Source organism: Akebia trifoliata, chromosome 12, assembly GCF_017979445.1.
Source record: "Akebia trifoliata isolate Shusen 1 chromosome 12, ASM1797944v1, whole genome shotgun sequence".
NCBI classification, from domain to species: Eukaryota; Viridiplantae; Streptophyta; class Magnoliopsida; order Ranunculales; family Lardizabalaceae; genus Akebia; species Akebia trifoliata.
In genome coordinates, this window is record NC_141386.1 from 16,993,719 (window position 1) to 17,008,540 (window position 14,822).

The following is a 14,822-nucleotide window of genomic DNA, read 5'->3' on the forward strand; positions in this document are numbered from 1 at the left end:
TTGTGAGTAAAGCTTTGCTTTCTGAAAATTACATTTTTAACAAGATACCTAACAAGAAAACTAATAAGATGCCTTATGAATTATGGAAAAGGCAAAGCACCTTATGAAGTTGAGATGGTGATGGTTTGAGGAGATAAAGAGTTAGGTGCCGTTGACATTAACCAAAAATTTGTGAGGTGATGTACATCCTTGGATTAACTAGAGAAAGTGTCATTAAGCTATTACCCTGTATTTGTATTGTTATGATTTTTTATTTTTTGGCTATGCAAGGGAGTGGTGTTAAAAGTAGAAATTGTTTTTGAAACTTCTTAGGGCATAATCATGTCTTATATATCTTATATGTATGATTAGTTTGTGTCTATTATAATTTTAAAATCCATCATGTTCGCTTTCATACTCTTCTTTATTGCTTAAGAAAAGAAAAAAGGAAACTAGATGTTATTTTTATTTCTAAGAGGAAGAGAGGGCAATGCATCAAACTTCTTCATATTTTAAATTCTTGAATTCAATTTCAAAGATTTGAATTGGACTCAAAAATCATCTATGATCAAGATAACTCACCCAAGTCATCTAGATATATGGAAAGAAACATAATCTAAGAATCATTCATATTTTAAATTATAATGGTCAAAATTAAGGATAGATTACTTACGATGGGTTCTTTGTAGTACTTTTTTACTTGTAGCTCCCAGTAGTGAACTTTAAATGGTAGAGATTGAAAAGTTGAAAAGAAAATCTTACGTGTAAGTATCATAGGACTCCTCTATGTTTATCAGACATTCCTTGACTGGAACGTTGGTACTATTATTATATGTTGATGACATTATAGTTACTTGCACTCAGTCTTGGCTTATTACTCGGTTCGTCCTTTGTCTTGGGAATTAGTTTGACATGAAAGATCTTGATGATCTTCATTACATCCTGGGAATCGAAGCTTATCAGTCGCCTACAGGTCTACGACTCTCTCAGTCGCAGTACGTTATGGGAGTTTGATCCCAAATTGACTTAGTAGATGCCAAATTGTGTTCCACTTCAGTGTAGATCAGATTTAGAAAAGGAAAATAGAAAAAAAAAATTCGTCTGGTCAAAAGTTTTGAAAATGAACGGTCCTTGAACCATTTTAGGAGGGTGCTTTGACTTCTAATCCTTAGCATAGTTAGCATATTGACAAAGTCGCAATTCTGAAATAATTTAGGAAAGAAAAACTCCAAAAAAAAAAAACAGTAAAGTTGAAAACATTTCTTCTATATATTGGAAAAAATAATTTACTTTTACAATTGCTAGAAAATATAGAAATATATATTTCATATATTAATAATAAAATTATATTAAATAAAATTATAAGTTTGCAATAATTGTACAAGTAGATAAATAATTAATTAAAAAGCAATTGATAGTCGCTTACAATTTGAGAGGACAAAATTCAAATAGAAAAAAAAAATAGAGGACACAATTTATTATATTTTTTATTTTATTGATAAGCTGGGGTTGAAGGGACCCCCCCCCCCCCCCCCCGCCGAAGGACACTACTATTGAGTGTAAAAAGAAGTTAAATCTTCCTCTACAATTCTCACAAGTTCTTGAGGAACATTGGTCATATCTTCAATAACATAAAAACCATCCGAAAAGCACTACGTGAAAAATGGAAAATTCGACAGAAAAAATTGACGTGCCGAGGCCCATGAATTTTAGAAACTAAATTTTGACAGTCTAGGACCATCGAAATTCTTGATGTTCCCAGATTTGACAGCTTAGAGTTGTCGAATTTCTCTCATCCTTCATTAATTTGAGAGTTTCGACCCGTCGAAAAAAAAGAATTTGACAACGAAAAATTTGACACCAATTAGACTTATTGGTCCGTCGAATTTTATGAAATTTGATGGCCCAAGGCCGTCAAATTTGAGTTTTTTTCACATTGTGAAGGTCCCAATTTTGCAAGAAAATGAGTTGGCCTGTTTGTTTGTCTCCACAAAAATTCAAAAGAACATTCCTCAAACCATTGGATTTCATTTGCAATTTCCAACAACACTTCCTTGTACTTCCATGATGGCTTGATTTCCTTCTTAATGCACTTGATAGAATATAACGAATTTGAAGAGGTCAAAATTCGTTTGAAATCCTTCATTGTTGCATACTTCATTGCTTTTGAAATTGCTTGAGTCTCACTGTAAATAACGTCCTCTACCACCATTTCGCTCCAGCCTGCAAATAGAATATTCTCATCATTATTTCTACCAATGAAACCAAATCCCGCACCCTGCATCGACCTTGCGCCATCTGTGTTGATCTTAACCACATTCTCTTCTGGCCTTACCTATATTAAATGTTTAATAATTGGGTTTATCACAATATAGTAGCATTTCCAGTTATTAAAAATATGAACATTTACTTGACTAGCAACATCTTCAATATTTGCTCCATCATACTAGTTCTTAATCACCTCTTCTACTTGTTTCAACACCATTTCCTTTGGAGATTTAATTTCAGCAAAAATTCTTTGATTTCTCTCTTTCCAGCAATAATAAACTACTACATAGAAGGATGAATAGAACATTAACGTTATCTCCATTTCTTGGTATCGCACACTCTTGATCACTTGCACTTCATCCTCTATACTTCACATTCCTTCTCTACTTATCCCAAACTTCATCAAAAATTGCTTTCAGATCCAGCAAGTATAAGGGCATTGAAAGAATAGGTGGTCGTTGGTCTCTTGATGGTTGCAGCATAATATGCATTGTGACACCCATTTGAACCCCCTATTGTTTAGATTTTCTACTGTTGATAATTTCCATTGAATTGCTAGCCAAGAAATAAAATAAAATCTTGGAGTACAATTCTTACTCCATATAATTCTTTTCTATCCCACAGAAGCTTGTCTTTCATTTAACATTGCATATGCTGATTTCGTGGTAAATTGACCAGTTGATGTTAAGCTCTATATTATTCTATCCCTCAAGAGCATCTTAAGAATTGGTTTGGAAGATATAAGCTCAATAATAGCTTGCACGTGTTCATTATACGACCTTGGAAACACCCACCTTCTACCAACAATAAAATCTCAAATCATTGCATTCGCATGACTCTCAAATTGGTGTACAATTTGATTTCCAAATTTGGAGATAATGCTTCATTCATGTAACCAAGGGTCTCTCCATATATGAGTGCCTTCACCGTCACCAACTAAAAATCACACATATTTCTGCACAAATTTTGTCTCCCTTATGATGCTTCTCCATGCCCAAAAGGCATTATTTGGAATCCCTAGTTATCTGTTTCCCCCACATATCTCTTCCTCATCCAATCTGCCCAAAATGTTTTATTCTCCACCAATCTCCAGAATCATTTTACCATACAAATTTTTTTTACGTTCCTTAGATGTCGAATGCCAAGACCTCCTTTGTCATAAGATTTACAGACTCTTGTCCAACTAATTGGTTGGAAACAACGATCAAAAGAACGACCATTCCACAAGAACTTGTTAAGGATATTCTCAATTTTTTTCAAGACACTCACCGGAATATTAAAGGATGCTAACCAATATACTTGTTAAATCGCATTGATCTTTTTTCACTAAAAAGTTTGGAGTCCAACATAAATGGCATTGAGATGTATAGTAATCCCAAGTGACACGAGCACGAAGATCTTCATAAATGTTGAAATTGAAATGGGAGGGCATTGTTTCATGCATTGCACTTATAATCTTAATCAAAATAAGCTTCCAGCCCTCAAGCGAGAATCCTTGACTAGGGCCTTGGCATAGTGACATACAATCCTTGACTTAGTACAGAGTCAACATCATCTTCCTATCTCAACTTTATTCTCCTTTGACATGCCTAATAATTGATTTATACAAAAATAAATATAAATATAAATAAAATAAAATATTTAGTAGAAAGAGGCCACCCATAGCAACCCAAACCCTAAACTTGGGATCTCTAATTGTTGGGTCTTACTAGTCTTCTTTCCTAATAAAACTTTCATCTTAGACAAGGAAAAAAAAAAGTATAGTTTTCTTTTGGAGCCTAAACTCATTATCTCAAAGGAAGAAATTTCAACTTCATAACTGTAAATGTATTTCTAATATATTTCCTGCAATTGTTAATGTTTTCGCTTGAGTTTGGAGATAACTATACTTTTATCAGTGCATTTTACTATGAAAATTTCATATGCATTCTTAAAGGATACTTTCAAAAACAAGTATGCCCAAATGTGGAGAAGGTTGATTTGATGATGACAGTTATCTGACTTAACAAAGGAGTAAGACGACCTCTATAGAAACTATGTCTCTACTCCACCATTAATTTACCACCATAACTTTCCCCCAACATTTCTTAGATTCCTCTTGCTTGGTGTACATTACAAGAATTATTGGTGCCATAGGTACTGTTGACAAGTGATTTATTAAATTTTGAATTTATCAACCACTTTGGGGGTTTCGGGGTTGTCACCATTCATATTTGAAATGGGTGTGAATTGTCACCTGGATTGCATTTTTTTTTAAAATCATTTTTTTTGGCATTTGATGACTCTCATACGAATATGGCTCATTTGGTCCAACTTTTGATTCAAGGTAAGAGGGTCCATTTTATGGAGTAGGGAAGGTGTTAGGCAACCTACTCCATCCACTATTGGTGGTAACCTCGAACTCGATCCATTTTTGAAAATAACAATAAAATAAAAAATAATCGGAAAGATACGATGTGTCCTCAAGTTTGACGAACTTTGATGTAGGTTCAAGCCATTAAGGGCACCTTTATTGAAAAAGGGGTTCTTTCCGATCTTCTTCTTGTTAATATATTTTTCTCATTCATTTTAATGCTTCTCCTTTTGTTTTATTGGAATTTTGAGGGGGTTGATCTCTTTTTCATTTTTTTGGGAGTATAATCAATATAATTTTCTTTCTGATCTTCTTCTAGTTAATATATTTTTCTCATTCATTTTAATGCTTCTCCTTTTGTTTTATTGGATTTCATACTTACTATAATTATTATTATGATTATGATTATGATTAGTTAAAACTCAAATTGTAAATCCTGGTTGTGGCTAGTTGGGCTTCCAGGTTGGTTTGTTTTAATTGATCTTTTAAAGGTACATTTTGAATAGCACGACAAAGAACTAGTGTATCGTTGCCTTACATGTCAATGTTTTGTACGGAATTGTAGACGTCTATTGAATTAGGTCATCAACTAGGATGCTTACTTGATTTGACAAGGGAGGAGGAATTGATTTTGACGTTTTGAAAATGAGATAAAATGATAATGCCCCTTGCAAAGAGAAAGATAAACCTAAACCAACGAGAGGGACTACCACATCTGCTCCACCCAAGATGACTGTATAGAAGAATGTAGAAACTGCAGTCCAGTCGTGAGAGTCCGTCGGTAAGTTATTCAATTTAGAAAAAAGACAGGTCTCGCATTGAAGCGAGGGTGGAGTGTTATAGGGTTGAGATTTTATTTTTTTATTTTTTGTGTTGGTTAGTCACTGACTCTTTAAGTATGCAAGATTGTTTAAGGAAAAGAAAGTGCCAAATCATCTCATTGAAAAAGTGTTGCCATTATTTCTTCTATTAATAGACTGGATTTTTTTGTCCTCATTTTTTCCTTTCCTTTAGTGTTCAAAATGCAAAAGCAGATTTACTACTCAGAAAAGGGAGCCTTGTTTTTTTCCCCATTTTGTTAGAAGTTGGCAATACTCTTTTTGCTTGTGTTTGATTTTTTTAGAGTTGTCATGAATGCATGAGGTGGTTGGAAGCCATGCAACCAAGGAATTTCAAATCTCAAGTACAATTACACACAAGGCCTATGTACATAGAACATCACAGGTTCATGTATGCAAAATATAGATGCAAACTAGTACTAAAAAATAATACAGAAACAGTGTTCCTTAAATAAGAAAAGACACAAACAGCAAGTTTTAGGACATTTTTAATTTTTTTTTAACTTGAGGCATGTCTCAGAGATACAAGTTTCATATGAATTTAAAAATACTGGTTCCAACAATTAGATCCACATTTAAACATAATGTATGCACTTCAAACCTATGTTTTAGAACTTGAATGAGTTGGGCTGATTGAATATTTTGACTTGTCTGACCAACTCACCAAGTGGACCTGAGTTGGATTAAATTTCCCATCCACCAAGAGAACAAAAAGTGTGCCACACATGATTTTCATGGGGACTAGGACCCACTTTGAGTTAGCTTTGAAATCTCAGCATGTGACCAAATAAAGTTAAGAAAACCTAGCCCCAATGAGGCCCAAGGACGGTTTTGGGTAGTTCGGGCTCAAGTTCATCCTAGACTTTGGTTATTTTACACATTTAATACCCCAATTTATAATGCATAGTTATATTTTGCTTTTATATAGTTAATTAATAATTAGTTGTTAAGAATATCATAATGCTGTATAGTTATACTATCATACATCAATATGTTTTTCGTATGGTTACTTTTCATAGTTTGATGGTTCTCCATCTAACAGTTGAGAAGGGAGAATACTCCTAAGGCTTCTAAAGATTGAAAAATGAGAATAGCAATGTCGTGTTGATATGTAAAATACTTGCTTACATGAACAAACTATTAAGTACAACATGCACACATTATTACTTTTAAAACGTATGAATAAAGTACTAATCTATCCAACTAATTGGTAATATGTGCTTTGCTTATATGAATTATGAAGTATCTAAGATACTTATAATACATCAACTTTTACTATGTATCGAAATAATTCTGTCAGATTTTTCACCAAAATTTTTTGAAGAACATGCAATTATCCTATGAGCAATTTGCTATGCACAGCCAGCCTGTAGCAAATGAAATCAATTGGTGGATTTCTATTATTCTAGTTGGTAAATTCTTCTATTTTAGTTGCATCAGTTATAGTCACGCATATTAACAAACTGCACTGTTAAGTGATTTATTATATGTATTATTTCTTCTATAGCAGTTTCAACATCTTATTATGTTTTACCCAACGTTTGGCTTTGCCTTGTCTTACCAATTTGATCTAAATTGTAAGATAGCCGATATAATAAGCACTGTCAGTCCTCACAGTTAAATCTGATTCTGAATGGATATCAAGCAGCACATTGTAATATTTCTAATATGTTTCAATGGTTCTCATTTATTGGATTACTTTGAGTTATATGCTTTATCAACCTCTACTCAAACTCGCAGGGGATCATGGTCTCTGTGATGAGACTATAATAGCAATTTGTTGTGCCTTGTAGAATTATGTTGCAATTAAATGCTTTTTATGGATGTATGCTTGTCTACCAAAATTATCATTATGATATATAGTTTGATCACAGATCCATCAGAAAATCTGCAAGTGCAGAGTTTTTTTATGTGTTTTTCTAGCACAAAATCTGACCTGTATGACCAGTTCTGTTTAGCCTAATTGATGGGCTAAGGCTTACGAATTTTAGAAATTGAATTTTGACGGTCTAGGACCATCAAAATTCTTGATGTTCCCAGATTTGACGGCTTAGAGTAGTCATATTTCTCTCATCTTTCATTAATTTGACAATTTTTGCCTCTCGAAAAAATAAATTTGACAATGAAAAATTCGACCTCTTGGTCCGTTGAATTTTATGAAATTTGATGGCCCAAGGCCGTCAAATTTGTGATTTTTTCACATTGTGTAAAGAGAGTAAAGTAACATGTTGTGAGCTCCTTGGTTGTAGCTATTACTAGTTATGGAAGGTTCGGCCTTACATTTTGTGTTCGGATCTTTGGAAGGAACTAAAGCCCCAGATTTTCAAAATAGACATTCATATATTCCCTCCTAGCTAGAAAAAAGGAAGTATTAAGATACTCTAGTCCTATCTTATTGACTTGGCATCAATAAGGAATGATTTTAGTGAGGTAAATTTTACACTTCATTGATAATTGGAGTTACTTAATTCAGGATTAAAGTATGCAATGTTTTTGGGTAGACTGTGATTGTGGTCCATTCTTATATTTTATTCTTTACATTTCCTTCTCATTTGGAAATCTCTTCCCTCCATTGTAAAAGTTAGTTTTTCTAATAAAGTTTGTGTAGACTGAATATATATCGGGTATCAACGTATTTGATAAGTAATCATGCTTATCATCTGTATAGGATAGTATGTGAATTTGATGATACTCTCATTGTGATAGGAGATGCTCTTGGCTCATTTTATGAATGTTTGTACGAGATTGGACTAATTTTTTCTGGACTTGCTAGTGATGGTGATATATTTCCCTAAACCTGTTTTTTTGTTGTATATCACTTGAAATTTTCATACCCACTGCTTTGTATTGTTCAAGTTATTCGAATATCCTCCTGAAAGGGTTCCTTTTTTTCTTGTTTGAAAAACAAGTTGAAAGACTTATAATTGAGCTAAATCTTTCATTCTGTTATGATTCTGTGAAGCAATTTTGTGGGTGTATTGTAAAGAAATTTTCAGTCATGCAAAAGGAAAGGTATATATAACACTACCACTTCAATTCCTTATACAAGTGGTTGCATGCTTCATTTTTTTTTTTTTGTACTTATTACTCCATTGCCATATATTTGAAGATATAAAAATATTATGTTAGTGTTGTAAGCCTTTGAACTCTCATTGATCTATGAACTTATTCACGCCTCCAAAAATAATGACATGTTTTTGTATTTAATGTATTATATACTATTCAAGGAATACAAATATATCAACTTTATTGGATTTTGTAGTGATGAAAATACAGATATAGATCAGTGCAGACAGGTTTCATCTTTTTAGATGAACTTCTTCCTTCACTTTTCTCTTCTTTATGATGAGATTCAATCAATAGTGGATTTTGGGTTTTCTGTCACTCTTAGTAAGGATAGATTCGTATATGGTGAAGAAAAATAAGAGAAGATAGGATAATGGATGAAGAGACTTGGTGGTTGTTTAGTCACTTAAAACTATGTAACAAGGACACTATATTTTCTAAGAATTTATCGTGCTTGAAACCATGTTATAATCACATTCCTGGCACATGCTAACCCATTTTTTCAAAAAAATATTGAAAATTACTTTTTAGAGATTGATTATGTCCTTTTTTTTTGCTTAGTCACTTAAAACCCGTGTTTTCCTAAAGCATCTTCATCCCTTGCAATTGGTGGGTGGCTATCTATTGTCATGATTCAACAGTCACGGTTACGGGAAGTTGGGAAGGTAACACTTCATGTTGCATAACTCATGCAAACTTAACAATGTTATGGTACCCCCAAGCAAATAACAGAAAAGAAGAAACAAATAAATCTGAAGAAGAAAGGAAAGAGGCTTCTGTTTAGTTCATCTGTATGTTGTAGAAAAATAAGAAAGAACAATATAGATGATAAGAAGCATCTCTTTTATTTATTCTTTTTGGTGGGGTTTAGCAAAGTAGGTGAGGATGGGGTTTTTTGTGTTCCTAAAAATTGGGAATTCTCTTTTGGGTTCAGGAAGGGTGAGATGATGAGCTTCACTTTGCAATGGTTGTTCATGAAGGGGAATACGAATCTGTTCTTGGATTAGGCAATGGGGGCTCGCATATGTTTGCTTTCCATCTGCAACAGAGCCAACCCAATCTTCAGAGTGGAGGTGGATTTGGCATGAACAATCTATGCCTTGCTTGAATATATATAACTTGAGGTTAATTACATGACACTTACAGACTTTTCCTCATCAGTATGTGTTGATAGAGATGACATATAATTGAACTAGTAAACAATATATTACAAAGTTAGAACATGTACTGGGCTTTAATTACTTATATTTGAAGTTTGGGTTTTAATTACATTAATCTCTTACTAATTTCTAGTGTCAGAATAGATCTATCTGTGTGCGTTTCCCTGTTAAACAGATCAAGTCCCCCACACTCTTCATAACTTTGACAAAAATTCAATAACATAGGACTGGTGGTGTTTACTGTCAGCTTAAACCAGTTAGATCGTTTCATCACTAAACAAGTCTCCCTTTTAATACATTTTCAAATGAATTAGCCTAAATTCTAATGCAAACCAAAGTTGGTGGATCCTGATTATAAGAACGGGACACCATTCTGGATCCTGATTCTTGTATAAATTCATCAAGTTTTCCTTTTAATCTTGCTCTCCCTTGTTCACATCCTTAAAATACATGGGTAGAGACTTTTTTTTAATAGGCTATTGACTAAAGGAAACGTACAAATGGTTTCGTTATTTAAAATATATGAGAAGTTTTAAGGTCTCAATAATACCATCTTATCATTAAAACAAAAGAAGGAAAATCCTTAGGACCCTTCCTAGATGTTTACACCATTATTTGCTTTGCTTCACACAAGCTACCACTTTATGGAATTAAAAAATCTCTCATTTTTTATCTCCGTCACCTCATATTACTTTGAAAAGTTACAATTGAAGTTCATTAAGTTGCTAATTTTTTGAAGCCTAGAGATTGTTGTCTTACTTATTGTTGACAAGTGAGGAATACAAGAGATTGTTGTCTTACTTATTGGTTCAGATGGATATCAATATGAATAAGAAGCATGGGACTAGAACTTGCAATAAATAGGTTGAGAATTCACAAGACATGTTTAGAAAGAAGTGAATTTAAGGGTGCAACTTAGATTGGGCCCAACCAAAAACCTATTGGTCCAGCCCAACAATTGGTTAGGAGTGCATTTGGGTTGGGAAGGTAGTAAAATTCAGGTTGGAGGAGTGGACCTGGCTAGCTCGTACACAATGGATAGAATGGAGATGTCAACCTGAGGCACTACTACCCTATTGGGAAATCTGTTTGTTGGGATGGTACACATGAACTACCCAACCAAGTTCCTTTTTTTGCCTCACCAACCATCTTTTGCCCTCAAAGTCATCATGCTAATTTGAATATGATAGTGTCTTTTGCCCTCAAAGTCATCATGCCTCACCAACCATGTTCTCTATCTTGAATGAAAATCTCCTGTTTTAGGTCCTTAGATTTCGATGATTACAAAGAAAAACCATCATTGGTTCATTGAGTCTCCATCCAAAAGGAATTGGACTTTTTTTTGTGAACCTTTTTTGTAGGTGGGAGGCAATTATTAAAGGATACTTGTAATCTTATAAAAAGTTTGTGGATTCAATGTTTTGGGGTGTTGGTTTTATTCTCTCAAATTATGTTTATCCTTGTATAATTGGGGTCTCTAATCCCCCTTTTTTCTAATATAACTCTTAAAAAATGAAACAAGGAAAGAAATTGTCTTAATTGTTGTTCATACTACAGAGCAAATACTATGTGCTTGATGCTTGGGAAAATTTCTAAACTTCCATGCTACGTAACTAGACACACTGTCCACAAACCCGATAGGTTGGCACATCACTAGAATTTATCGCATATGCAGATGATTCTTATAAAGAGTTGTAGTTCAATATAGAGAGAACGTATTTTCGATTAGCACCTACATTAAACAATATGTATATAATAACTAAAAATAAAATATTTGTAATTGAGATGTGTTTTAAAGTATGCCGGCATGTATTTGACACTTAAATAGGATACGGTGTCTCACATGGCATATTCTGCAAAGTAGTCTTTGTTTCATATTAATTACAGACAGAAATTGGCAATCTATTGATCCAAAATGCTAGAGATATATGTTCAATAATAGTTCGCACCGATCCTAAAACAATATTAGAAAAATAGTTAGGAACTCTAAATGTGTGTAAGTTTTGGGTTTTCGCTTGAGGGGTGACCCACAGGTTCAATACATTGGATGAAGACAAGGTATGCCAAATGGAATGCGGGTCTCATACTCATCATTTCATAATCTGGCTTTCTTATGTTTAAGCATTTTTTTATTAGTTTAATTTAATTAAGAAAAAGGAGGTCAGAAGACCTGCGTAAGAACTAAATTTACAACAAAACTACCTTGGGACTGAGCACATAATGTCCCATTTGAACAAAAAGTACACCATTAAAGTCATCGAACACCTTATACCTGTAGACACCCCATTTTTGCTCTCGCTGGATTAATCAACTTGTCAACCCGATTGCAACGGTTCCCAATGATGGATGTTTATTTCAATGCTTTATTTGTTACTAAATATGTTTTAGAAATTCAGATGAGGTATCTCAAACTAACAAAACTGTAGAAATCGTGCTACGCTAGGAAAATATAACCCCAAAAGCCTAGAAATCATCATTTTTCAGACAAAAAGAAGTTTCACGATAAAAATCACTAAAAAATGACCAAATTACCAAAACATCCCTAACCTCAAAACATCCCTAGAGCCTATATTACGCTTAGGAAAATCCTTTCAAACACATAAAATAACAAATCGAAATCAAATAAATCATTTCACCAATTTTAACAAAATTTGACAAAATTACGAAAATGCCCCTCATAAAGTTCATGACCATTTTGCACAAAAAAATTTATAAATAACAAAAACCAATATTCTCATTAAATTCCTTATGAAAAATCGATTCCAAAACTTCTTGGAACATTAAAAAATGACTTAAAACGTAAAAAGTCATTTTTGAGGGTAAAATGATAATTTTATAATTTTAATAATTAAAATAATACTTAATGTAAAATGAAATCCTAATTAAAATTAAATTCAATAAAGTAAGACTTAAATCAAAATCCTAAAGTCAAGTCAATCAAGTAAAACTTAAGTCAAAAATTAAAGTCAATCTCATAAGGCTTAAGTCAAAACCCTAATCAATCTAATAAGACCAAAGTCAAAACCTAAACCTAATAGAATTCTAATTAAACTCTAAAACTATCTAATGTAATTCTAATTAAATACTAACTCTATAATTCTAATTAAACAGTAACTCTATCTAAAATGCACTTAAAAAATTCTTTAAATAATGGTCCCTACAACCTATTTTCGTATAAAAAACATAAATCCGAAGAAAAGTAGGTCAAAATGCTTCCCTACCCTCCCATAAACCCTAATTTTGAAGTCCTAACTCCTTATCTATCATCCATACCTCAACTTTAGCTCAAAAAACACTTAGAAATCCGTTAAAAACTCCCAGAAAATCCATTAACAAATCAGAAATATTCAGATCTAAGAAGGAGGTAGTTCGTCTTGGAGGTCTAAAGCAAATCTGGTGACAGAACAAAGTGAGGAGTACTATAGGAGGAGTTGTTCTATCAGATCTGAGAGAACAAAATCGTTGCGTTGCAAAGGTAAATATTTTTATTTTTTTTTATTATTATTATTTAGGTCTTTTTAGTAATGTAATCGTTTTTAGGAATTAGTAGAGACCGGCGTTTGCCTGGCGGGGTTGGTGCCTAACACCTTCCAACCCCATAATGTGATCCCTGGACTCAGTATTTTTTAGTAGATTAGTTGTTTATTTATCCGTTTTGAATTAATGTTCAGTTCCTAGACCGTAATAACTAGGTGGCGACCCCAAACCTCAAAAGTCAAAAGCGGATCCGCACACCCCACGGATAAAGGGCGCTTTCAGTGGCGACTTCGCTGCGGATTATTGAGGATCAGACTTGAAAAACCCCAAGTATGGGAGCATTGCCAATGACCTAGTTTTTTATTTATTTATTTTTAGTTAGTTTCTTTTTATTGTTTTTTTATCGGTTTTTTTTTATTATACTTGTTGGTCCAATCATTAATTATTTGGTTCGATTTTGAATGCGTTGATTCGGTATATGGTTTTCTGTGGTTCAATCGAAAGTTACTTAAGGTGACCCTAAATGGTGAAGGATTTCAAGAAATCGGTTTGTTCAAGATGGATTAATGATTGTTAACGCATGGAGGTTATCGGTTTTTTTTTTTTAAATAAAAATAAAAAATAAGATAATTTTTAATGTTTTTTTTCTCTCTTTTCAATATTCATTAAGCATACAATGATCTATCCTTTGATAGTTATTTTTTTTTTTAAGAAAAAAAGGGGTTGGTATGTTAAATTTTTGTAATGTGCTGTTAAAGGGCAGCAACATTTTTTTTTTTTTTAAAAGGAGGGGTTGATGTGTGTTAATTTTTTTTAATGTGCTGTTAAGGGCAGCATTGTTTTATAAAAAAACAATAATAAAGAATTTTTTTTTTTGTGCTGTTCAAAGGTAGTAGCGTTTTTACAAAAAAAAAAAGGCTGGTATTCCATAAAAAAAAGCATTTTTTATTTCTGTTATCTTCTTCTTCAATAAGAACAAAAGAAGACAGCAAGAGGGAGACGCCTCTCTCTCTCTCTCTCTCTCTCTCTTTCTCGCTCTGTGATGGGTCCTCTCGGTACACCCAGGTCTCTCCAGCAAAGACTCAAACCCTTTTCTTGGTTTTCTTTAACTCAAAGAGCGATTTCTACAGATCTCATTGAAGATCACCTTCTTAAATCAGATTTGAAAGCGTTTTAAACCAGCCGATTGGTGTTGCTTGTCATGAAGGAGTAAACGAGTTTTTATCATCTCTCTTTTATATGTTTGCCATGATTCCTCTTGAAATCATGTGTTGCAGCCAAGTTGCTGCAATTTAGAAGCTTTGAAACGGCTTTTGTTATTGTTGTTGAGCCTTTTCGTTGGTTGAAACATCGATCTGGTGATGAAGACAACAAGGTTGTTCATGGTGAGGGTGAGTTGCAACGAAGAAGATAAGAAGAGAGGGAAATAAATTTTTTTTTTTCACTTTTTTGACTCCTCCCTGATTCGATCTATCGGTTTTCAACATAAAAATCGATTGGGTTGATCTAACGATAAAGATGACAATGATGTGTTGTAAGTAAGAAATGGGTGTGCCAAGAATGTTATTGTAAAAAACCTGTTGGCAGCCCTCTCTTTGTTGCAATGGTGTTAAGGAGAGAATTTTTCGAAGGTCACACCAATTTTTATCTACAACACACCATCGGTGTTTGTTAATTCTT

General features: G+C 33.3%; 1 protein-coding gene across 1 annotated transcript in view; it reads left to right on the plus strand.

Moving 5' to 3' along the window:
- Positions 1–12,992: 12,992 nt before the first annotated feature.
- Positions 12,993–14,822, plus strand: part of LOC147388964 (GEM-like protein 5) — a 58,253-nt gene continuing 56,423 nt past the window's right edge. The window contains exon 1 of the mRNA XM_086418727.1: positions 12,993–13,140. The gene's annotated coding sequence lies outside the window, so the exon portion shown is untranslated. The remainder of the gene's footprint in view (positions 13,141–14,822) is intronic.